Source organism: Hydra viridissima, unplaced genomic scaffold (genome assembly GCF_058129835.1).
Source record: "Hydra viridissima isolate aposymbiotic clone 2 unplaced genomic scaffold, HvirCarnegie_v1 scaffold_9, whole genome shotgun sequence".
Classification (NCBI taxonomy): Eukaryota; Metazoa; Cnidaria; class Hydrozoa; order Anthoathecata; family Hydridae; genus Hydra; species Hydra viridissima.
The window spans coordinates 14675257-14700582 of NW_028324308.1; the positions used below are offsets into that span (position 1 = coordinate 14675257).

Consider the following 25326-nt stretch of genomic DNA (forward strand, 5'->3'; position numbering starts at 1 on the left):
ACAAAACAAAATATTAGGAAATTAGCGAAAAAAACTATTAGGAGCTTAGCGAAAGAAAACTTTAGAACTTAAAGATACAAAATTAAAATTTTGACAAGAGTTATTACATGATTTGAAGACAGGTAAACAGTTTCTTAGAATCTTCCATCCACGATTTTAGCTTTAAAATTTGATTCTTTTCTAAGAATTTCTTTCGTTTTTCTCGAATTTTTAAAACTAAAAATTTCCAAAAGTGTTCGTCATGCTCTTGAAAAATGTCTACTTTTCACGGCTGCTTGTCAAGGCAGTTTCTGACCTCTTCAGCAGTAAAGGTTCGGGTCCTATATACATTATCAAAATCCGCACGACATATAATATTTGAACATAGTTCGGTTAGAAGTAAAAAGAAAGATCTTCTGTGCTTTCTTCCCTTAATCAGATCATCCTTTTTAGGAATATCAAACTTTTGTAATATCTAAAACAAGAAAACCCAAGCCTCATTAAGTTAAAAGATAAATGAAGTAAGAATTGAGGGCTGACAGAAAAAAGTTTAAAATTTATCAAACGTTTCTTTGAAAATGGTTCTTAACTGAACAATACTTAAAACTGAACACTACTAAATTCAATTACATTTTCCATCTTGGTATCCAAATTGGAATTTGACCCTAAAGAAGTAGGAAGAAAAAGGGCTGGAGAATGATCTGGAGAATGGCATTGAAATTTACCTTCCTAAAATAAAGTAAGGAACAACCATTTCAAGTTCACCATTAAAAATAGATATTTAGAATTAACTAGCATCTCAATATTAGATAGTGCTTCATTTATTTTATACAAATTTATTTCAACATATATAAAAGTATTTCCATAAGCATAGCAAGCTTCAAAGCTTCTTTATGGTTTGAAAAAAGATTGTAATGAATCTGTGTAGTGTCCTCCTTGTTTTTCATGAAGTGTTTGGCAAAATACCCACTATCAATTCCTTCACTCTTGAACCCAAATGTTGCACATGAGCAACGTATTCTTGTTGGACAAACTCTTTTGTACTCTGTTTGCCCAAACACCTTGGCTTGTTTAAAAGTTGATGTTAAAGCACTTCCTATTGCACCATGTGACATTTTCTCTGCATCAGATGAAACAAACAAAAAGGATGGATCTGATGGATTTAATATTGGCAAAAGTTGTTGTATGTAAAACTCGAGATGGTTAAATATATTTACAGGCAAGGCAATTACTTTTTCCCCATATATAGTTGAGGTTTTGTATGTAGAATTTACAAACACTTTATAGAAAAGTTTGAGAGCAACAAACTTCACTAGAAGACTTGAAGCTTCACTTCCACCATTACCAATCTGTGAAACACTAGGGTTGTGATATATATCTTCAACAAGCAACACATTACTAAAAGCAGATTTTGGATAGATACTCATTTTCTTATCAATAACTAACCAAATGGATTCTACATGATTACGACATGCTAATGCTCTGCTAACAGGATGCCTTTTGCTAAGCTCATTTTTTAATCCATCTAGCAGATCACAAGCATTTTCATAATACATTAGAAAGTTTTCATTTTGAATATCCCATTCTTTAGCTTTCTCATCAGAAATTCTTTTAGCACCAATAGGCACATGTGTTAGATGACTTGGATAACTCTCAGTCAAAACCTTTTGAGTTTCTTCAACTGGCTTTGCCACTGTTTTATTATAACCAGAGCATGATTGACCTACACTCTCTGATAACCAATATTTTGTCCTTGCTTCTGAAACAACATCCTTAATTTGATCTTTTTTCATTTGATGCTTATTTTTAAGATGGTTATCCAAACGCAAGTGCCATTTAGAACATAAAAGGCATGGTAACGGCTTTGCAATACCATGCTTATTTTTCTGAGACCACAAATATAACACCCTTAACTCACTTTCTTTTAATGATGCATCTTCCTTTAGAAATTTATGTTTTACAACTAAATGATTTGACAAACGACTTTGCTTTACTTCACAAACAGGGCAGATTATATAAAAAAACGGTTGTTTCCTAATTTTTTCTTCTTCACAGTTCCAGAAGGTCCAACATACTTATGAAGGCAAGCTCTAATTTTTTTTTTTCTTTCACTCTGCATTTCTTTTTTTAGCAAGTTCTTGTACTTGATTTTTTTAGATGCTTTTTACAGATTGATTTTTATTTGTTCTTGATTGATCATCACTGTTAGACATGTATTCCCTCTCAGCAGCCTTTTCTGCCATTTTTAACCTGCTTTGTAATAACTCTATTTCATCATGAAGACGTTTTATTTCATCATTTTGGGAGCCTGTAATAAATATTAAATGTAATTATATATAACACAAACATGAATTTTAGATGAATTTATCTAATTTTTTATATTATTAATTTATCAAAGTTTTTGTAGGTGTTTAATAGGCTGGATGGCACAGAAAAATAATTTAAAAATTCAATACCATTTTCTTTTGATATTTTCTGATAAACATCTAAATTTTATAATAAAAATATATAACTATAATATATAGTCAATTCAAAACAAATAGTTCGTATTATTGACAATATGTATTAATAATTTTGGAGATAACAGTATATTTTAACTTACACAGTGTTTTTTTAGCAATAAATATTTTAAACTAATATCAGTGTTTGGTCTAAGTAGTGACCTTTTTAAATGCTTCTTGTCTGGAATCTAGAGATTAAATAATGAATATATATATATATATATATATATATATATATATATATATATATATATATATATATATATATATATATATATATATATATATATGTACACCTATGCATGTGTCTGTCTGTCTGTATGTATGTGTGTATGTGTGTGTGTGTGTGTGTCTGTATATATGTATGTATGTATGCATGTATGTATGTATGTATGTATGTATGTATGTATGTATGTATGTATGTATGTATGTATGTATGTATGTATGTATGTATGTATGTATGTATCTATGTATGTATGTATGTATGTATGTATGTATGTATGTATGTATGTATGTATGTATGTATGTATGTATGTATGTATGTATGTATGTATGTATGTATGTATGTATGTATCTATGTATGTATGTATGTATCTATGTATGTAAGAAAACAAGGCATTTACACTAATTATAAAAATAACAAATGAGTCATGCAAAAGCTTGTTCAAAATTTACCCTGCTGAATTAATGTAAACTGCCACTACCCTGCTCAGGATAATAGTTAAATAAATAAACGCAGGGTTTTTAAAAACTATACAAACTTAACAATTACATTAAAATGTTGTAAGAAAAAACTTTAGTTAGCACCACAAATAACTACAGTCATCAACATATATTACCAGAATTTCTTGCATACCCAGACCACCTTTTCATTTGAATAGTTTCTATTAAAAATAATTTTTCGGATATAAGATTGAATGAAACGCTGAGATAAAAAATAAAACTAAAAGAATTTAAGAAAGTAGGTTAACATGCAAAATTGTTTTAACCCCAAAACTTCAATGAAGATATATTTTCCAAAATGTTAACATAACGCACATTCTCGAATGTAACATTAACTGTTCCAGACCGCAGATTTTATTCCTATTACCTATCTCGTTTGATATAGTGCTGAAAGCTGTATCTGCTGTCTCAAACACACGATAAATATGTATGTTTAGGGTATCTGTCTCAGAGATCCGACGGAAATGCAAGCATCTTAAAATCCCGCAAGCACATCTGAGAAAATTTATTAAAATAATTTCCTAAGTCTTTATCAAGAGCACGGTATGTGCGACATAAATGGAAGAGTGAAAATTTTAAGTTTGAAGGAGCACAGTATTCAGACTTCTTGTAAAGCTATCTGTCTATCAACAACATCCACTCCTCTGGCAAAAGAGTCACTTGTATTATTTTAACTACTTTACCAACGCTAACGCATTGACACAGAAAATGATGCAAGTTTAGAACTTTGCAAAATTTTTAAGACTGCTTTGAAAAGCAGACACTTTACAACTAGGATTGAACAAATATCACTCCCTTAGATGTAACAATAACAACTTAGGCTTACCTTTACTTTAACTCAAATCTTTAATCAAGTCATCAACTTCTTGCTGCGAGGATTATGCTTGTTAGCCTTACGCTGCCCTGGCCCAGATTTACCATATCGTGGTAGAAAACACAATAGATTTAAAAAATCATAAATATAAAGAAAATTGTAACAAAAAATATTTATATCAATACTGTCTCAAATTGATTGAGTAATATAATAAATGAAAGCGGCTAGCAAACTTATTCTGATTTTGTTGAAGGGCACTCTGTACTTGTTGATAACAGTTTGCAACATATCTAAATGATTCAGCATTAATGCTTTAACTGCATCTGCACTTGTAAGGTCACCTAGTTTGGGAAAATCTTTTGATAACATGCACCTTGCATTTCGTTCATTTAATTACTTTTACCCGTCGTTGTGGAAAAACAAGTTTTACATTTCTGCAATTGAACAAAATTAAAAAGTTTCTTACACACAACATTCAGCAGAAACTGACCCAACAAGATTTAAAGAATGTGCGGTACGTAGGACATAATCTGAAAATGGATCTACTTCCAACATTCGATCTTGTATACCAGTATATATATCAGCCTTATTACTGGCGTTATCATAAGATTGGGATCTACAATCAAACTTGTACAAAGTAATTTGCTGTCCTTACTTCTGATACAACTTTTTGTTTAACCTTTATCCAAATTTAAAAAACTCTTGAACAAAGTTGTGATTGTGTAAATGAGATTCATCCTGTTGGTAACTACAGGATATTTTAAAACCCCCTATTCGTTAAAAATTTTGACTTAATTATGAATGATAAAAAATTATGAGAAGGGTGCGCTTTTAAAAGCAGAATGTTAAAAAAATTTGGTAGGGCTTAATGTAGCTCCTTGTTATATTCGAGGTTGAGTCTATCTTGAGTGTCTAGTCTTGTGGTTTAAAATATGAACTCGTTGCGAGAGCTTATTACAAAGTGCTTTTATATCAATGTCAGCAAAAAGATCTGTTGGTCGTTTGCGGCGAGAGAGCATTTACAAACTTAGCTTGCATATATAAAGTGGAAGCACTTGTGATTACAATTATGTTCTTTTTAGAAAGCTGTGCTAAGAGTACGCAAATAGTGATTAGGCGAAATAACTTTAAACCCTACCGCAGTTAGGCCATTTGTTAGTTCTGGTATTGGAACTGTGATTTCATGGTTGTAGTAATTGTAAAAAACTTTGCCATCTTACATGAAGCGTCGCGGAGTTGTTGCAACTTGTAATACTCCGAGTTTCATAGAATTTATCTCACAGTGTAGTAAACTTGACAGTAATACAAAGCACCCAGAATATATTTTCAGCGTTGACATTTTCAACCCTAAGACATGATGCGATTGTAGTTAGACTTACAGCGAATAAAAATACCCTAGTTTAAGGAGTATCGTTCTCAGGATCTTCCAAATTTATTACCTTGTTCATGCCTGTGAAGACATATAGTAGTATACGCTCGGATAAAGCGCTAGAAATTAAAATTCAGTTGTGAAATCAACAGTAGGAGCATCAAAACCAAAAATTTTCAGAGGACATTTAGGTTTGAAAGTCACTTTTTTTATATAAAATAAGGTGCCGTTGTGATCAGGGGCTCGAAAAAAAGGTCCGAAAACTTTTTCAAAAATAACATGGTATTTTAAATCATGTATTTAGGTGTTAGTAAGACCCATGAAAAATCTCAGACTCTTAGGTACACTACTAAGCCCTCCACTTTGGACTTATAGAGACCCCATCTATAAAAAAAAATTTTCCTCAAAACGGTTTTTTTAATATAACGATAACTTAAGGGTGCTGCTGATGACGGTTGTGTTTAGTATGCTTATCATTTTTTATAGCCTGTTATTTTTAGCTTGAAGTTTTTTAAAAAAAATGTCGAAAAGAGAAGTGTTTCTTGTAGGAGGAAGAACAGAGGTGTTAGCTAATACTAAACTTCTAACTAATAGAAGTGTTTTAAAGTATTACCATTACAAGCTTCTCATAAAGCGCAAGCAAAATTCAAATGTCTCTTCCAGTGATGTGAGTTCTTGTTCCCTAGATGATAAATTTCAAGCAAGCTGCACGAAAGAAACAGGGTGCTTAAACGAAAAGTATTTTTATGTTCTACATCAAGTGAAGAAAATCTGGTTGAAAGCAGGAATTCCTTTCCTTATCCAAGATCAAGCAATTAGGTACCTAATTAATATTTTCATAATGAATATAAAATGATACATATAAGCAGCTAATGTGTGGTTTAAGAAACTTATACTGTGTGAATATATAATGAACTTATATTATATATTATAACTTGTATATTGATCCATCTAGATATATAGAATCATTTGTTTAGGACAAAAGTAGTGGCTTTAGAAGCTGAAAGAAAGAAACTGGAAAAATCTAAGCATCATATTGGTGCAAAAGCAATTAAAAAGAGAGAGGAATTTACAAAGTTAGATAAATTATTTGATATTGCTCGTAAGGATTGTGATGAGCAAATTCTGAAAGATAGCAGTAAGGATATAAAAGTACGACAAGAAGATTTAGTTTTTCTGCAAAGTACTATGATACATTAAGTACTATGATACATTATGTAACTTCTTTTGTTTCCATGTGTCGCATACAACACCCTGGTCGAGTTATGATGGCCAACTATGGATCCTGTCCTTACATCTAGATCTATACCACGAGCATGTTGATGAAATAATACAAATCTCATATTCCATTTATTATCATTTAAATAATGTATAAACTTTTTGCTGCATTACATTTTTTTGTTGCATCTGAGAAGATAATATATAAAATAATCATTTCAGTGAAAAAAAAATTATCTGACCAATATACACCGTCGCTTTTTGAATAAAAGCAAGCAACATTCTCACTAAAAAGAAATAAAAAAAAATGTTAATAAGTATTTTGTGAATCTTTAAATTAGACCTTTTCGGTATAGGGAATTCAAATAACCATAAGACAATTATAAAGCAAAAAAGGTAACAATTTTTTTTGAACGCTATGCAGTGCTTAAAAAATTTGTTTTAAAATGGGGCTTTGTCCCATATTCAGAAACTTTGATGTCCCGAAATAGGTAGCCTACATAAAGAAGGTATTAAAGTATTATTAAGTATCATACTGTATACAAGTATATTTTTCTGTAATCGTTATTTATTTTGCAATAAATTATTTTTATATAAAAGCTGAAGAACCGCGATATACTTAGTGTATAATTATGTATTTTTATGCATAAATATATTTATGTATAAAAATACTTTTACACTTATCAAATTAATAGCAAGAACAAATATTTCGATAGCTAGAATGTGGTAGCAACATGTCAAATTTGTAACATCTAGAAGTCTCTTTCCTAAAACACTTCAAGAAACATTAAAATCAATTTAGAAATGCATGTCTTTTTATTTATTCAGAATGATGGACAACAAGCACTGAGCCCCGGTGGAGCAAATTCCGTACTCTATGCCTTCTTATGAAGTGTTGGGTGAAGAAATAAAGATTGAATGAAACATGCACTTTTGAAAATAGCACTAGAGAAATGATCTTCCTGTAAGTAATAAATCCAATCAACGTCATTAGAGTTCGCTTATTACTTAAAGTGACTTAAAACTGGCATAAAGTTTAAAAACTAGTTTCGCTGTTAGTTTAATCGAAGGAGTCAATTTATAAACGATGACCGGAGCCTATTTTAAACATACACCAAAAAAGTTTTCATTGTATGTTTCCTATAAATTTTACAACGAGCTTTAGTTAATGTAGTAGAGAGATCATTTTTATAAAAACAGTGGGGTTAACTGTTTTCAACTACAAAATATTGATATACGGGGCGCAATTTCTAACTAATTTCAACTCTCTATGGTTTAAATACCGCGAAATATTTTTAAGCCTAAGTTGAACAATGTTTAAATCTGAGTTTTGATAGTGTTTGAAGCCTTTATAGATATTAGCAATGATTGTATTATATGAAAAAGGAAATGAGAGAAATGTACTTGGCATAACCTAGTTGCGAACTGGTTCATACAAATGTAAATGAGAGATTCCACTGCATCCCAACGTATACCTCGGTCGTAGCTTTCTAATGAAGAAAAGCAAAGAAGAAGTAAACAAAATGTAGTTGATATTCAAAAGTGCAAATAAAACTTAGTTTCAATTAAAATACAATTTTTTACATACCTGGAAGGGAGTTTTTATCACGAAACCATTTACTGCTAGCATCTTTTTTATTATTTGGTTTCGTTTCGCAAGTTGCATTTGTTCTTTTTTTGAAGATTTCATACTGATTCCATAGGTTTCCTGCTCTGTCTTGAAAGGAATTTTCAAAAGAATTTCAATAGGAAATTTTTCCCCTATTATACAGTTAGTCATATCCAACGTTAGATTGAGATAATGAAATACACCAATGGTATTGAACACACTACGAATCTAATAGAGTAAAAGTTGTGTTATGAGATTTCCCATATAATAATTTGAGAAATGTATAGAAAGGAATCCATAGAGACAAAATTCTTTTTGTATGTCAGTAGTTGACAACCATGTAGGCATAGCAAGTTAAAGCTAAAATGTTTAAGTCGTATTTATTTATGTATAAAAACAAAACTAAAAAAAAATTTTATCTATGTTTCATTTCTGTTTTTTATTTCCAATTAAAAATGAAGATTTTGTGGCAACGTTCTTTAAGTGACTTGGAAAAGTAAATATTCTGATGAATATTAAACATAATTTCACTCATTAGAACCTAAGTGCCTTTACTGCAATTACTCTTTTTCAGGTTGGCATTATATGAAAAATATTTTTTCGCAATTTTATCAATAAAGAACAACGCAATAAAATATTTGATGATTTAAAACCGGTTATTGAACGTTTAAAACCGGTTGAGTAAATTTTAAGCATGTATTGCAAAAACTATTTAATTTTCATTTAATCTTTTTCCCATTTAGATTTGCTTTATATATTTTTTTTGTAATGACATTTTTATTATTTAAATAAATGGATTTTAAAAAAAGAAAATTTTTGTTAATTATTAAATAAAAAATTTTTGGCGCTGTTTGTAATGTTTAATGTTTGTGTTATGCAGCAAAAAAGGTTGGAAACCACTAAAGTAGATAAGCAACGATGTCACTGAAAATCATATATACAAAAAATATACCGTAAGTTTAAAGCTAATTTCATGAGAACCATCTGCTTCGTTGCTAGAAAATAATTTTGCAAACAAGGGTAACAAATACTCCCATGAGAGAATTCATAATTAAGCTTCTTAGGACATGTGTAATAGGCCTAAGGCGCAGACATTTTCATTTGTTTCACTTGCTTTAAGAAAAATATTACTTAAAAAGAAAAAGAAAGATATATATATATATATATATATATATATATATATATATATATATATATATATATATATATATATATATATATATATATATATATATATATATATATATAGATAGATAGATAGATAGATAGATAGATAGATAGATAGATAGATAGATAGATAGATAGATGGATAGATAGACAGCAGAAAGGAAAGAAGACTGCATAACCTCAAATACCAAGTTGTAATCTCCGAGAAAAAAATTTATTTCAATATAAACAATCAAAACCATTGTTTTTGTGGTATAAAGTAGTGCTATATCAAATCTTTCATTAATAATTTTCTTAGTTTTCTTATCAGCATTAAATGACTTTTTTTTTTCTTTCTACTCTTGCGGTAAGAATCACGTTCTGTATTTGAATCAAGAAAGTTTTTTTGGGTGGACCCTGTCTGAGTATCTCTAGCTTAGCATTAATGAGCCATTTCTTCATCATTTCAGCTAGGCAGATCACTGTCTGCTGATGCAAAAACGGTTAGTTTTAATCATGCTTTTCATTGGAGCATTTCAGGATCTTTTTTAATCTTCTAGGGAAACCTTTTCCTCAGCTAATAGGAATCTTTCAATGGTGCTAAATAACATTTTTGAGCAGAGACTGCTATATTATTCCCTAGGATCACTTAATAACATATATGCATCAAGTCTCATTATACAATGTTAAACGTTTATGTGTAACTTTTGTCATCTGCATTGTTAGAATATATATTGAATCAGTCATGAAAATCTGAACTTTATATATTGATTCCTCTAAAAGTACATTGGAATGAATAATACTGGCTGCAATTGCTCCAATATTATTCATTCCAATGTACTTTTAGAGGAATCAAATATATAATGGTACTGCTGGTATTGTTTTTATCTCCATGAAATGCAAACACTTTATTTATACAATTCAAGCACTGAAGTTCATTTTGCTTGAACATGGTATTCTAAATTATGTGGGCACCTAGCAGTATAACCACTAAATCCTGAACATCTGAGAAAAAAATACTTAAACCTAATCTATCATTTATACCAGAGATGATTTTCTGCTCAAAAATTTGTTTCACAAGCTTAATATAAATTTGAAATTATAATCTTTTGCTTCTCGACTTATTTGTAAATCACTTCTTATGTTTTTCCACTATTTCTCAAATCTTATATTTTGATTTCTCTGATAAGTTTATATAAAAATAGAGTAGCATTGAAAATCAAATATGAATATTAGAAATGGCAATAAATGTGAATATTTATAATGTTCAGATTTTCAGCTTAAAGAATATAAGTTATCAAAGGGAAATGACCCACATAACTTAAAGCTTATCTGGTAGCACAATCCCATTTCTTTACTGGAAAACTCTAATAGAAATTAATTATCCTTACCAAAAAAAACGCAAAACTAGACTCTGAGACATAAGTACTTAAATCATATTTATAAATTAAATATTCAAATGCATTTAATAATCACTTTCTTCCCTTTAAGTCATCACTTTTCTCTTACCTCTCTATCCTTAAGAAATATCAAATTTGGAATCTAATCTAGAAATGACAAAAACTGATACTCCGTACTCTTCGAAAAATAAATGACAATTACTTGACTATGCTTTCTTTCTTGATTCAACCTTTGAACAAAGATTGCCCAGTAAACATCGAACAGTTGGTAAGTAGTTGGCCCGATCCTAATAACCAACTATTAGCTACAGTTGGGCCAACAGTCGGCTATTTAGTTGGTACCGTGAAAAAAACGTAACGCTTTTACCAACACTTAGCCAACTGTTTTTAAACAATTGGTTGCCATTAACGGCCCAACAATAATAAAACAGTTGGCTAACAATTGGTACCATTACCGGCCCAACTATATGATTTTTTTTCGCGATTTTTTAAATTCGCTTTTGCGCTTAAATTGAAAGTGCAAAAGTTATAAATCATGTTTTGAAGATTGCTTAATAACCAAGTATAACTTAGCTTTTTAATATTTAATTTTCTATTTAATAGTGATTGTTTGTATATCAGATTTTACCAGTCAAACAGTACAACTGTCCACACAAAATATTGTATTATATTTATAGATAACTTAGTTGAATACACAAAATGAACAAATTTTTTATCATTACACTTTTATTTCCAGATCATTAAAAAAATATATTTACAAATAAAAAACTAAAAATATTCTATTATTGTAGTTAATATTATTAAAGGTTTGAAATTAATATTGGCAGCTTTAATTAAAAACAATATTTTAAAACGCTAGTATTTAAAAACGTGGCGATTTATTAGATAATTATCAATAATAATTAAGAAAAATTAGAATTATAAATAAAATTAAGATAAATAAACTTTTATAAATTTGCAAAAGAAAATAATAACTAAATATTCTTTTCATTGATTAACTGCAACTGATTTTTTATAACCTTGGTTTTCGTCTATCTATTTATTGGCCCATCTCCTTGATCAATTGCGCCCTGAAACAATCTTGAAACAATTGGGTAAATATCTTTATCCTTGGAATTAAGATACTGAATTCTTACTGCTGCTAAAAGAATAAAATGAAAATAAATTTAAAAACTCAATTTCCTTTTTGTTTAAATACAAATTATTTTTAAGTTATTTTTAAGTTCTTATACATATACTTTGCAAATCGAGAATAACATTAACTGGTTGGCAGTTTTAAAAATATGTGCATATGATAACCGAGAGCAATTAGCTTATAGGTTCAAGAAAAACTTCTATATGCTCTTTAAGAATCATATAGTTGAATACTAATAAATCATAGTTTACATTGGCAATTAACATCTCTAGTTAACAATAAAATACGACATTGATAAGTTCAAGTCACCAAGGGAGAATATAATATCTTACAAATTCACAACTAATGACAACACTGGTAATTGTCATAAGTACTAACATATTATATTCTTTCTTAGTGTTGTAAACATATTTTTTAAATATAATAATACAGTTGACTTTAATAGACTAAAAATTTACATAACTAGTAATACTTACATAGTAAGCACTTTAACACAAAATGATAACATCGCAACTTAATCTTGCCCATTCCAGTAGCTATCATCTTACTTGAAGATCCGTTTAGATTACATAAAATGCTAAAATTTTTAGAAAACATGGCACCCAACACACGTCATATGTATTCTGGACGTTCAACTTTACCGCCAATAGAACGCAGATATTCGACCTAAAAGCAAATAATGCTACATATTACAACTTTTTTTATTTAAATTATTTTTTCAAAGGTAAATGAAAATGTAATGCGGTATAATATAACTAAGGTATTATTAAATTATCTTATCTTTGGTCTTATAAAATAATAATTACTAGTTTAAACTCAACCTGTAGACTGCTACAAACATTATAATATAGAAAATAATTTCAAATTACATAGAGAGCCAGCTCAGATTTCATCTGTAGCATAAGGTTAATCCTCTCCAAATCTTCCTTACTTTCAATTGGAAGGCCAGGGGGAACAACAATGTCTTCATTATCCAAAAAACTTTCAACTTCTAAAAACTTATTTTTTTGCTCCAGTTCTGTTAATCTTAACTCCAAAGCTGCTTACTTCTCTATAAACATACTTAAATTATTAAATAATATTTAATTGCATTTGAATCTTATTGGAAAACTGGTTTCAAAAACACAATCTAGTTATTTAATTAAAGACATACATGGATGAAGGTGTTATGGAACTCAAATATTTGGAGTTAAAGTTTTAAATATTCATGTTATTTATCCCTTTAGGTAAATTGATTGCTGTAAAAATGGTATTCTAGCACATTTTTGTGTTGTGTTATTAAGGTCACGGGAAAGAGCTTTATTTAAAACCTTTATCTGCATAAAAAAGTAGAAATGTGTATTTTTGTAACATGAAATATGTATTTTTTTAAAGCCTTCATCCATTTATGACATTAATTAAAACACAATTTTTTTTTTACAAAAAATATAGTTTTCTTTTGTCAATACATGTCAGCATCATAATCAATGTATGATGCTTAACACATATACAATGTATAACAAGTAGTAAAACAAAAAAACAAAAAAAAAACAAACAGTTTATCCAAAACCTTTCTTTCCTGATCCCCAAAATTTTGAACAGTTTTCTCATAGTTTTTAGAAGTTGATGTCCCTTTTAATAAAATGCTATAATTATATGAATTATATGAATATGTATATATATACACACACATATACACACACACACACACACACATAATATAAATGTCATATATGCTTAACATGAAATGTATATGCCATATTGTGTATGCAATTGCATATACCATTTATTCATATACTGCATATATTATGTCAATATTGTATATATGGCATATATTTATGCAATATATACAAAATACATACATATAAATTATTTTACTATAACATATATATTAGAATATAACAATTTTTAAGCATGCATGTTATATACAGGATGTCTGCCAATATTTTAGGGTGGATTTCCCTGACTTTTTCCTCATATTTTCCTGATCTTCTACCTGTTTTCCTTGATTTAATTTAAAGTTACCCAAATTCAACTTCACAAAGATTGATCAGAGTCGTTTAGAAAAATGCTCTTCAACTGCAAAAATGTAAACAATAATACAACCCACAATAAATGTATCAAGTATTGATACATTTAATGTAAACAATAATACAACCGATATTAAATGTATCAAGTATTGATACATTCAAAATGGGTTGTATTATTGTTTACATTTTTGCATGTGAAGATTCAAGATTCCCTTGATGCAAAAAAAGTTCATAAAACTATTTGCCAAATAAACTTTTATATTACATGTACTATATACAACTTATTTAAGTTATGTAAGTTTGATGAAGAGCCATTTTCCCTGATTTCTCCCTGATTTTTCTAAAGTTCAACCTAATTTCCTAGATTTTTTGCAGATATCTGATTTCCCTGATTTTTCCCTGATTTCCCCTGATCTGGCAGACACCCTGTATATATATATATATATATATATATATATATATATATATATATATATATATATATATATATATATATATATATATATATATATATTATACACATACATCCATACATACATACATACATACATACATACATACATACATACATACATACATACATACAGAAATACATACATACAGAAATACATACATACAGAAATACATACATACAGAAATACATACAGAAATACATACATACAGAAATACATACATACAGAAATACATACATACAGAAATACACACATAAACACTACTATATACACGCACATATACATTTTAGCTGTATTTTAACTTTTAATAGTAGTTAAAATAGAGCTAAAATGTCTAGTACAAGTACAACAATGGTGTCATCATAAAAATAAATTCACTTAGACCATGCGACTAATTTTTAAAATACGTTTATAAAACTTACGGGAAACTTTTACGATTCAAAAACCCGCGGTACACAGTCGGTAAATGGTTGGCAAGAAATGCCAACAGTCAGCCAACTATAGCCAATACTGGCCCGTCAGTTGGACCAACTAAAGCATGTTTACTGGGTGTGCTCAAATGACAAACTATATATACATTACCGGCTAATAGAAAAGGAAGGTTGTGGTGGTTGGGGCGCGAACCTGCATCACATATGGGGAATAAATTTGAGTAATAAATTTGGGCGTCAAATTTTATGCTTTCTTAAAAATTTAAGTTTTATTTTATAAGAAACTTCAACTGTTTAAACTTTTTATATCGTCAATTTTCTAGTGCAACAAATTATCGATTTTTGTATAAATTGAAGTGTGAATTTATACATGGAAAACTAGTCAAAGTTTTAAAACTGTGAAAATAAAAATAGCCTCATTGTATTAATAATCTTCAACTTAGTATTTAGTAATAATATTTCTTCTTCCATTTTTTACACGAAACAATTCACCGTAAATATACAGGCTGGGTTGCAAAGCTTAGAAAATCAGAGCTCTCATTGTAAATTATTTTTCAATAACAAACCAATTGATATCAATATAAATTAGTTATATTCTGATGTGATTATATTAGATAAAGTTAAAAATGGTTCTAATTTGAAAATAATTTTCGTTGCCCATGAATTTTAATATAATTTCTAAAAGCTGATTTGTTAACATTATTATTGAAAAGAAAAAATACTATTTAGGCTTAAAAAGATATAAGACTTTTGCATGTTTTTATGAGGCTATTTATATTCCTCATTAATTTACCAAACGAAAAAATGCACAGAAATAAGTTGAAAAATACATTTTAAAGTTTCAACTTCAACTATCCTAATTAAACAAAAATCAACATTAACAGCATGAGCACCGAGGCTTAAGAAACAAAAGGTTAACTGCTTCATTGTTGCTTTAATGTCTTCACTGATGCTTAATATGAATTTTATTTGTAATCTAACCAAGTTGAATTTTCAATAAAGACCTGGCATCATAATAAAAGAAAACGATACTTTAAAGGGGCTAAAGGGGTTACGTTGTATAATTTATTCAAGACACAGTTCTTGTGTTTCAATTGTGTTTTGAATTTTGGTATTGATACATAAAAATAGATTATATCCAGAGAATTAGTTTTCCACTATTTCCTACTTTGCACTTATTCTTAATAATCTTCTCATGTTTTTATGATTTTTATTTCAAATACATTAACAACATCGATATTTTTTTGAAATTTTCTTTTACTTGGAAAGTATTTTAATTATCGAAAGGTGTCGGTAATAAATGCACTTTTACTACAAACTCTTATATTTAGAGCAAAATAATCAGGATGTAATAAACTTGGATAGCAAAATAATATCAAAGAAGGTGAGTTCCCTCCTTTTACTTTAATCTGGATCCACTGAGGCTTTACAAACCAATCTCTAGTTTTTCAAATTATTCTGAATAATAATAAATAAAAAGGGATGGGTTAAAAGCTAAATTCTTTGCCCGCATATTTTCAATGATGAAAGTGTAATAATTTTAAAATTATTGTGCTGTTAATGTTAATTTTTGTTTAATTAGGATAGTTAAAGTTTAAACTTTAAAATGTATTTTTCAACTTATTCCTGTGCAATTTTTTTGCTTTGCAACCCAGCCTGTATATTTACGGTGAATTGTTTCGTGTAAAAAATGGAAGAAGAAATACTTTAACTTATGTGAAGGAACGTGTCATTAGCATGATAAATTGATAATAAAACTTTCAAACATATTTCAGATTGTTTCATATACGCAAACACAATGCTTGGAACTCATACTTGTATAATAAAATTACTTATAGTAGAACTTTAACCACAAAATGATCTTGATCCAGATTATAACAAAAAACAGCCTGAAATTTAGAGCTATTTATTAAAAATAGTTAAAAGAAGTTTGCTTAAAAAAATTCATTTTATTTTTCCTATATTTAATATGTTCATGCCGTCTGTAATTTAAAAAAAGAAAAATATTATTTAAAAAAATAAAGTACTTTCTTACCTACATAAGCATTTTTTATTACAAGGTTTCGAATATATCCTGTTTGTGCGACATACCATAGATCACCAATGTAAACCTTAACATTATTAAATTCTCTCGCATTAGAATTTGTTACACTGTAAATAGAATTTTCGTCAACCCATATTGAAAAAACGTACTTTTTTTTATAAGTAGCTGTGAAATTTTAATTTTGGTCCACTCCATTAAATTCATAATGATAATTGAATCAAACGCTTGAGATATTCCGCTTAACGCAGAAGAAAAATGTAACTTGCTTAAATGAAACCAAACAGCAGGAGTCCTATCGCCATAAACACTCCCATACTATCACTCCCAATAGTTAAATGAATGAAACTACTATAAGTGGCGTTCGTTTTTGAAGTAGGTTTCAATTCAAATGGTACTTCGTATTCCCTTGGAAGTTTATTTAAAGTTTTAACTATCTGGTTTTTCTTCATTTCGATCTCTTCAATAACGTTGAAGAGTTCTATAACAATAGCATTTCATTGAATGTTACTTCAATTTGGAAAAATTGTCAAATTTTCAGAAAAGATTTTTACTTTATAAATACCTTCACAAGTATTTGAAATTATAAGATTTCTAACGAACCCAGGTTGTACCAAATACCAGGGATCGTCCAAATACATTTTAACATTCTGAAACTCATGTGGGAACGAGTTTTGTACAGTGTAAATGTCAGTCTCTGCTACTTGAACTGTGAAGATATATTCTTGAGCATTAAGTAGTTGTGATATTTTAACTTTGGTCCACTCCATTATTTGAGTCCTTGCTGTCAATGCAGATAAATTTTTCGTTGAAACATTTGCTGATGTATTAAAATATAAACTATTATCGGGTTGAAACCACACTCCTGGGGTTCTGTTACCATAATTTCTGTTATCATCGTCAATAGTTAAGTGAATAAAATTTGTCCAGCTGTTTAAAAATGAAGTCGGCATTAATTCAAATGATAATTCAAATTCTTTCGGAAGACTATTTAGAATTGCAACAAGCTAGTAATTTTTCAATGAAATGTCTTCAACCATTTCAAACGATTGTGTAACAACAGCTTTAATAGAAGAATACCAAACGTTTAAAAACATGAAACGTTTAATGAAAAAAGATTTAAAAAGTATAAGTTGTATAAGAAAACAATTTTTAAAACTATTCGAGAAATATAAAATATTCATCACAAAAACTAACATTTTTTTGTTGAACTTAAATTGCACAGGTCAACAGAAAATTTGTTGTTTCTGTTTTTTTGCTGATTTAAGATAATATTATCCCGAATTCAAAAGTTAATATGGCTTTTGTCATTCAGTTATCTTTTTGGTCAGCATTATAAAAGCACTTTTTTTTGTTTTTGATTCTTTGATTTAACATAACTATAGTATGGTGTTACCATATTCGGATTTATTATAACGAAATTTTTGTCAAAATGTTTGGCTGTCAGTTTAGTGTATGCTAAAATTCTGTTAAGTGCTCTTTAAAGTTTTGTGTACATGAAATTACATTTATTAGCGTATATATATATATATATATATATATATATATATATATATATATATATATATATATATATATATATATATATATATATATCAGCCATCTTACAATCAATACTCAAAAAGAAGTATGATGCATTTATGTAAGTTTTGGAAAAAAATTAGCACGAGTGGTTCATTTGTGTCAATTTTAAGAAGGTGAACTTATTATTTGGATGATGTTAAGTGTTTAAAATGTATCCATAAATTCTCTTTTTCGGAAAAGAAGTGATCAAGTACAATATCAATAAAAAGTGATTAATATGAAATAATTTAATCAAAGCTCTGAATAAGATAACAGTTTTTTCTAAGCCGTTCAAAATTTAGTTTGGATCTTTGAAAACTAATTAATACTACAGCTCAGTATTTGTTCTAGCCAGAGGAACTTGTGAATAGGGTAAAAGATTTGTTTTTTGCGTTTTTTCCGTTTCCTGAGTAACCTGGAGAGCTTAAAATTCTTGAGTTATATGCTCTTTTTAAATGAAACGTGCACCAAATTGTGCGGTACAGGGAGTTATTGAAGAAATACAAATGTCAATGAATCCATAAAAACCTTGTTTTCCGCCATTTTTTGACAGTGGTTTGTTAAACCAAAACAAATGAAAATGGCGGGAAGCTTGAAAAACTTCTTAACTTGTATAACTTGTTTTAAAATATTAAATATGGATTTAAGAAACACAGTTTTGATATTATATTCTACTTAGAAGTTTGTTAAAGTTTTTAAATTTGAATCTTGAAGTTGAATTTTTATTATTGTTAAAAAATGAATAATTATATTGAATTTTAATTTGAGAAATTTTTGAATAACGATTTTTTATTTGGTAAGTACAACATATTTGAAATAGCTTTGCTAAACAACTTATGTATTTCCTGGAATATACAAGTAAAATTATCTACTTAGACATTAATATAGTATAATTTCAGGAAACCTAATGTGATAGTTCTTAAAGAAATAATAACATAAAATGTTTAACAGTATTAAGTAAAAAATATAAAAAGAATTAAAAAATGTTTCTGATATGCATGTATTAAAGATTTTATTGTGTTGGCGATTCTTAAAAATATTAACAACGAAAAGATTAGATCTTATCCCGATTATACGTGAAATAGGAGTGGAAAAATTACGATTATGAAAGGATTTATTTAAAGAAATAAAAAAAAAAAATGAAGAAATTAACAAAGAGAACTTAAAAAGATATTAACAAAGAGAACATAAACAAAGCGAAATTACTCTAGCTACATTTATTTCAAAGGTGAAGAAAAAACTAAAACATTGTGGTAGAAATATCATTTATAGAAAAAGAATATAAATGGCTTCAAGGAAATCTTATGACCAATAAATGTAGACCTTTTGGTTCTGGAAGGCCCCATAAATAATGGGAGGTCCTTGGAGATTGAAGCAAAAGAGAAAAAATAAAAGAATTTGCTGTTGAACATCATGAAGCTCTATCTTTAGCTTCTGCAAGAAGTGCAAATGCTGATAAAAAAAAGATTAAGTTTACGTTTTAAAGAAATACATGTCTAATGTTTTAGATGTCAAAAAAAGTTAACGACAGTTTGGATAAAACCTTTCCCTTAAATATGAGTGTAGATGAAGCTCTTGCATTAAAAATAAACACTGGTCTTAGTGATATCAAATGCTCAGAAACTCAGCTCTAGTAAAAATATCAAATGCTCAAAAACTCAGCTCTGTACATATCTATCCCACCTTTTACATATCAATGTACATATCTATTCCACCTCCTGTTAGTAGAATTTCTGAAATAATAGATATGCCGGAATCCGATCAAGATGAAAAAATATCTGGAGTTTTATATATAAAGTTTGGTTTTGACGGAGCATCGAGCAAAAGTATTTACGAGCAGAAGTATGGCACAAGCAACACAATTATAGAGTTTAAGCATACAATTATAGAGTTTAAGCATACAATTATAGAGTTTAAGCATACAATTATAGAGTTTAAGCATACAATTATAGAGTTTAAGCATACAATTATAGAGTTTAAGCATACAATTATAGAGTTTAAGCATACAATTATAGAGTTTAAGCATACAATTATAGAGTTTAAGCATACAGTTATAGAGTTTAAGCATACAATTATAGAGTTTAAGCATACAATTATAGAGTTTAAGCATACAATTATAGAGTTTAAGCATGAAGAAAGTCTTTTCAGTACAGCTTAAAGTAGGAGATGCCGCAATTTGGAAAAATGAAAGTCCGTCAAGTTGTCACTTTTGTAGACCTCTCCATCTACAATATAAAAAAGAGAGACCAATATTATGCAGAGAAGAAGAAACTGATCTAAAAAGCCAAATAACTACGTTAAAGCAATTTTGCAAAACTATGAAAATTTCAGGAAGAATAGTGATGTTTTTAGTCAACTATAAGATTGATCTTATAATGTTTGATAATAAAGTAGTTAAAGCTCTTACAGACAAAAAATCCTTTCAATCCTGCAATGTATGCAATGCTAATCCTAATTAAATGAACAATATTGATTTGGTAAAAGCAAAGACTGAAAATGATTCAGCCTTGGCGCTCGGAATTTCAGGTCTGCACTGCTGGGTAGAGTGCTTGAAGTTTATTCTTCACTTAGGTTAAAAATTGGAAACTAAAAAGTAAAAGGCAAAAACAATTGAGGAGAGGTTGTTTGTAAACTTAAAAAAAGAACGAGATTCAGTTACTTTTTAGAGAACGATTAAGTTTTTCTGTTGATATCCCTAAAGCTGGGTTCTGCAATACTAATGATGGTAATCATGCCAGAAGAGCATTTAAAAATCATGAAGTTTTTTCTGAAATTACTAAAGTTGATTGTGATATAATTAAAAAATTTTATAATATTCTCATTACCATATCTTGTAGATATCCAATTAATAACAATGAATTTGAATCATTCTGCACTGAAACAGCGAGATAAACTTATAGCGAGTTTGTACGACTGGTATGTAATGCTTCCTACTGTACACAAACTGCTACTACATAGTTTTTCCATATCACATAAACTAACTTTGCTAATTGGGGTATATTCGGAGGATGCACTGGAGAGCTTGAATAAAGAGATAAGAAATACGAGACTTTGGCACACGGCAAAAATATCAAGGTTAAACTCTGTGATGAATCAGATCCACTACCTTCTAGTAAAGTCAGATCCAAAAATATCAAGCATATCTTTTAGAAATCATTAGAATTGTTAAGGAAAAATGTTAACGAATAAAGTTATTAAACTAATTGTAATGCAAATTATAAAACAAGTTTAAAAAATCTGAAATGAAGCATTTTTCTATGCACCGACATCCTGTAAAAACTATTGTTTTACAATTATCAAGTTGAGTAAGATATCAGTGTTGTGTTTTGGTTTGAAGACTCTATAAAATTTTAACTAAAACTTTTTTTTGTCAGCAGTCAAGCATAACGCGCGTGAGAACGCGTATGCACGCAATGTACGTGTCAAAGGTGCGCGGAATATACATTATTGTTAAAAAATTTGAATTCTTTGACCCAAAAAACTATTATTTTCACATTTGTTTATTTATGATGTTTATCAGGTTTTATTGAGTTTTTGGCGCTTTTTTGATCATGCTGAGCCACTGTGCGACGTTAACTAACAAATTTGTTTTTTGGGGCATGAAATCTGTTTACTGTCCTAAAAAAAAGATTGTCTTTTACAGTTCTTTAAAAAATGACTTAATTTTCTTTTGAGAAAAAATTGGGTTAAGTTTAAAAAAGCATTAAGATTAAATAGCTTTTATTGCATTTTAGCAAATAAGAATGAAAGAAAATCTAATTTAGTTTCTCAAAATATTCAAAAGTTCATTAAAAGTATAATACATATTATTGAATATTAGCGGGTGTAGAAAACTTTTTTTTGTCAACAGGTACAGATGACTTTGATTTTGTTTTCGCTTTTTCCAGCATTAGCGATTGTCTAAAAAAATGAAAACGGATGTGAAATGTCTTTCAGCGGTTTTGCCATCCATATTAAATTTGTATGAACAGAAAATCACCATGGACAGTTCCAGAAGCATTAGCAAGATCTCCTATCCCAGCAAACTCTTCTTTCAAAATGACCTGGGTTTTTAACATAGATTAGCTACAAAGTAACAGCAAACAGTGATGTTTTCTTTAGGTCTTCATAAATTAACTTTGTAAATAGTTTTCACAACTATTCTTGTAATAAATCTTTTCATGCTCGGGTTCAATTCCAAAATTATCTCATCAACATTGTAGAAAGCATCTGGGTGATCAAAAAAGTCTTCTAAAAATTTTATATGTAAAATTTAAACTTAACCGTTAAAATGCCGCAAAAAAACAGAGTTTTTTTAATGCAAAAAGGTTTTACATAACTTTAAAGTTGTTCATTACCTGAACTACCAATACTATACCATTGAGAAATCAAAAATATAAAAGATAAATTTGTTTCCTCTAATATTAATAGTCTTCTTATTAGCTAATATCCATGAAGTAATGAGAAAAATGATTTTCTTGAATCATCGAAAACTTCGCTTCATAGAAGAAGCTTTCAAACCCTAAAATTTATTTACACATGGCCTTCTTTATTTATACGGCCGGATATTTTGCATTTTGCAAAAAAAAATAGAAAGCCAGTTTTCAAAATCGTTATGTTTCGAAAACTTAAGACTTTTTGAATATTTGCAAATGTATTTTACTTTCTAAATTTAAAAAGTCGACAAAAGTAGTTAATAGTCATAAATTTAGATACTAAACAAATATTATATAAGAAATAAATAAATAAAAAGATATCAAAACAAGCTATTATTTTAAAACTTAGAATTTAAGTAAACAGACACAATTTAAAAAACAAGAATATTTATATAAAATCTTTAAATCTTTTTCTTTTTTCATCAAAATAATAATTAATTGTATTATATATAATTTATTGAGCTTTTACAAATTTTCTCTTTTTAAAAGATTTTACATGATCAACAGCTACTTCGCTGGTAGATATAATTCTTTTATTATTAAGGAAAATGTTGATAACAATTCTTCCAGCAAATTTTATCCCAGTTTTCTCATGCATGGGACAAGAAAAAGTCTGAAAAGAGTCACAAAAGTGATTTAAAAAATATTCTAAAGCTTGTCGTGCAAGTAAGTTAAAATTCTTTATTTTGTTATAAGAGTAGCAAACGATGTGCAAACATAATCCAAAAGTGATGGTGAAGGAATAGTGAGACCACCCCTTGAAATAATTGGTAAATAAGTATGATCAGGATTACTTTCATCAATATTATCACAACATAAAAATTCTTGACAGCATGTACCAAAGCGTTTTTTTAGTTTCTTTGCTATATATCCAGCGATATGAGCACCTACTTCTCTACTCTCTGGTGCTAGACTCATGATATCTGGAGCACACTGAGTTGTATCGATATCAAAAAGAAAGTTTTTCAAATCTGTTGAATTATTTTCTGAATCGAGTGGTACTTTCAAACTATCATCAAAGTTAATACTTTCTTTAACTATACTTTTGATTTTTAATATTTTTTCAGAAATAGTGACATCTTTTAAACCAACCAAAAATCTTTCACCACTCATTTGTCTATATTGTCAAAATCTCCTTTCTAATGGGTCACTTTGAAACCTCCCAGTTAAAACAAAGTTATATCCGTCATTAAGTAAGTCCTCAATCAATGAGGTATGACAATTAAGTGTTCTTATCAATGCTGCAGCTGTTTGAGCACTTAAAATAAACTTCTCACAGTTTGGTACCTTTTGCAATTGCCAAGCTTCAATCCAGTGTGCCATTTCCCTAAGAAATTCAGGTTTTTTTATCTCCAGAAAAAACTGCATTACCTAAAATATTAGACGTTGAATACAGACTTTTTGAATTTGATAAAACCAACCACTTGTAAAATAATGTCAAAAAATCTGCACTACTTTTAAGATCAGGGAAATATAAGTGAATTGCTGCAGAAGTAGTTTCATCAAAAATTGCAAGTGCTAAAGAAACGTTTTGTTTAAAATTGCCTGGATGTAATACTTTCATTGTTATTTTTGGTGCTTTACGCAAACCAGCATCAAGTGCGAGGTCTTTTTCATAAATATTGTGGAAGGTGCTCCATTTTATTTCTCCACCACATACAATTATAGGATCTTTAAATCCATCAAACTTAAAATCTGGAAATAAAAATCTTTTACAATTTAACAAATTGTTTCTGATATTTTTAATAAGATGTACAACATCGAAACAAAGGTAAATCTTTTTTAAATTGTAAATAAAAAAACAAATCTTCAGCTTGTTAATTTGATGCACAAAGGATTTTTTTAAAACAAGAAACATTAGAGGAATGGTTGTCACACACAATAACTCTAACATTAAATTCACATTCAGTAAGAATACGAAGACATTCAAAAATATCTTCTTTCAACCATTCAGCATTGTTTTTTTAGGTGATGATTTAATCACATATGGAATGTTTTGTTTCAGGCCAGCTATCATAAAACAAACTATTCCATTATACAATTCTCCAGACTCATCACTACCAATCATCTCTCCACCAAAATACTCTTCACATTTTTGCAAGTACATTTCATCAAAAATCAAGCAAATGTCTTGAGATATCTTCCCTTCTAATTTTAAATGTTATGCACAACTTAGAGCATCAATATTTCCACTAGTTATTTTTTTAAGTAACGATATTGATGGTAAAGGCAATTCTTCACGCAAAAGTTGGTATGACTGTGTAGAAGTATATCATAACATCAGTGAATACTTTATAATATTGGCTGAAAAATAGGTTTCTTCATATACTTAATTTGCTGTAATTCAGTCTAAATTGTTCGGCTTGTGATTTAATGTAGGTAGGAAAATTATAAAGCATACTTTTACGAGATAAACAACAATCTCTTCCATGACGAAACCACTGAGGCAATGGCAGGGGTGAACCTTTGTAAAGTAATTTAACATGCATCTCATTGTTTATGCGAATGCACTCTGTAACTT

At 28.8% G+C, this 25326-nt stretch overlaps 1 long non-coding RNA gene and 2 pseudogenes across 3 annotated transcripts; all 3 read right to left on the bottom strand.

Annotated features, from left to right (window-relative positions):
- On the bottom strand, positions 1 to 2306 carry LOC149884217 (uncharacterized; annotated as a pseudogene). Its single transcript, XR_016455930.1, has 2 exons — positions 610 to 2306; positions 1 to 454 (listed from the first exon to the last, which is right to left on the bottom strand). The product of XR_016455930.1 is annotated as an uncharacterized LOC149884217 (transcript).
- A 9375-nt stretch (positions 2307 to 11681) lies between these two features.
- Positions 11682 to 14371, bottom strand: LOC149884218 (uncharacterized). 2 transcript variants are annotated; one of them, XR_016456046.1, is made up of 4 exons: positions 13444 to 14371; positions 12826 to 12945; positions 12371 to 12560; positions 11682 to 11900 (listed from the first exon to the last, which is right to left on the bottom strand). It is a non-coding gene; the product is annotated as an uncharacterized LOC149884218 (long non-coding RNA). The 2 variants fall into 2 exon arrangements; XR_016456045.1 differs by having other exon boundaries at positions 11688 to 11900; positions 12764 to 12945; positions 13444 to 14362.
- An 8888-nt stretch (positions 14372 to 23259) lies between these two features.
- On the bottom strand, positions 23260 to 25299 carry LOC149884219 (uncharacterized; annotated as a pseudogene).
- Between the last annotated feature and the right edge of the window lie 27 nt (positions 25300 to 25326).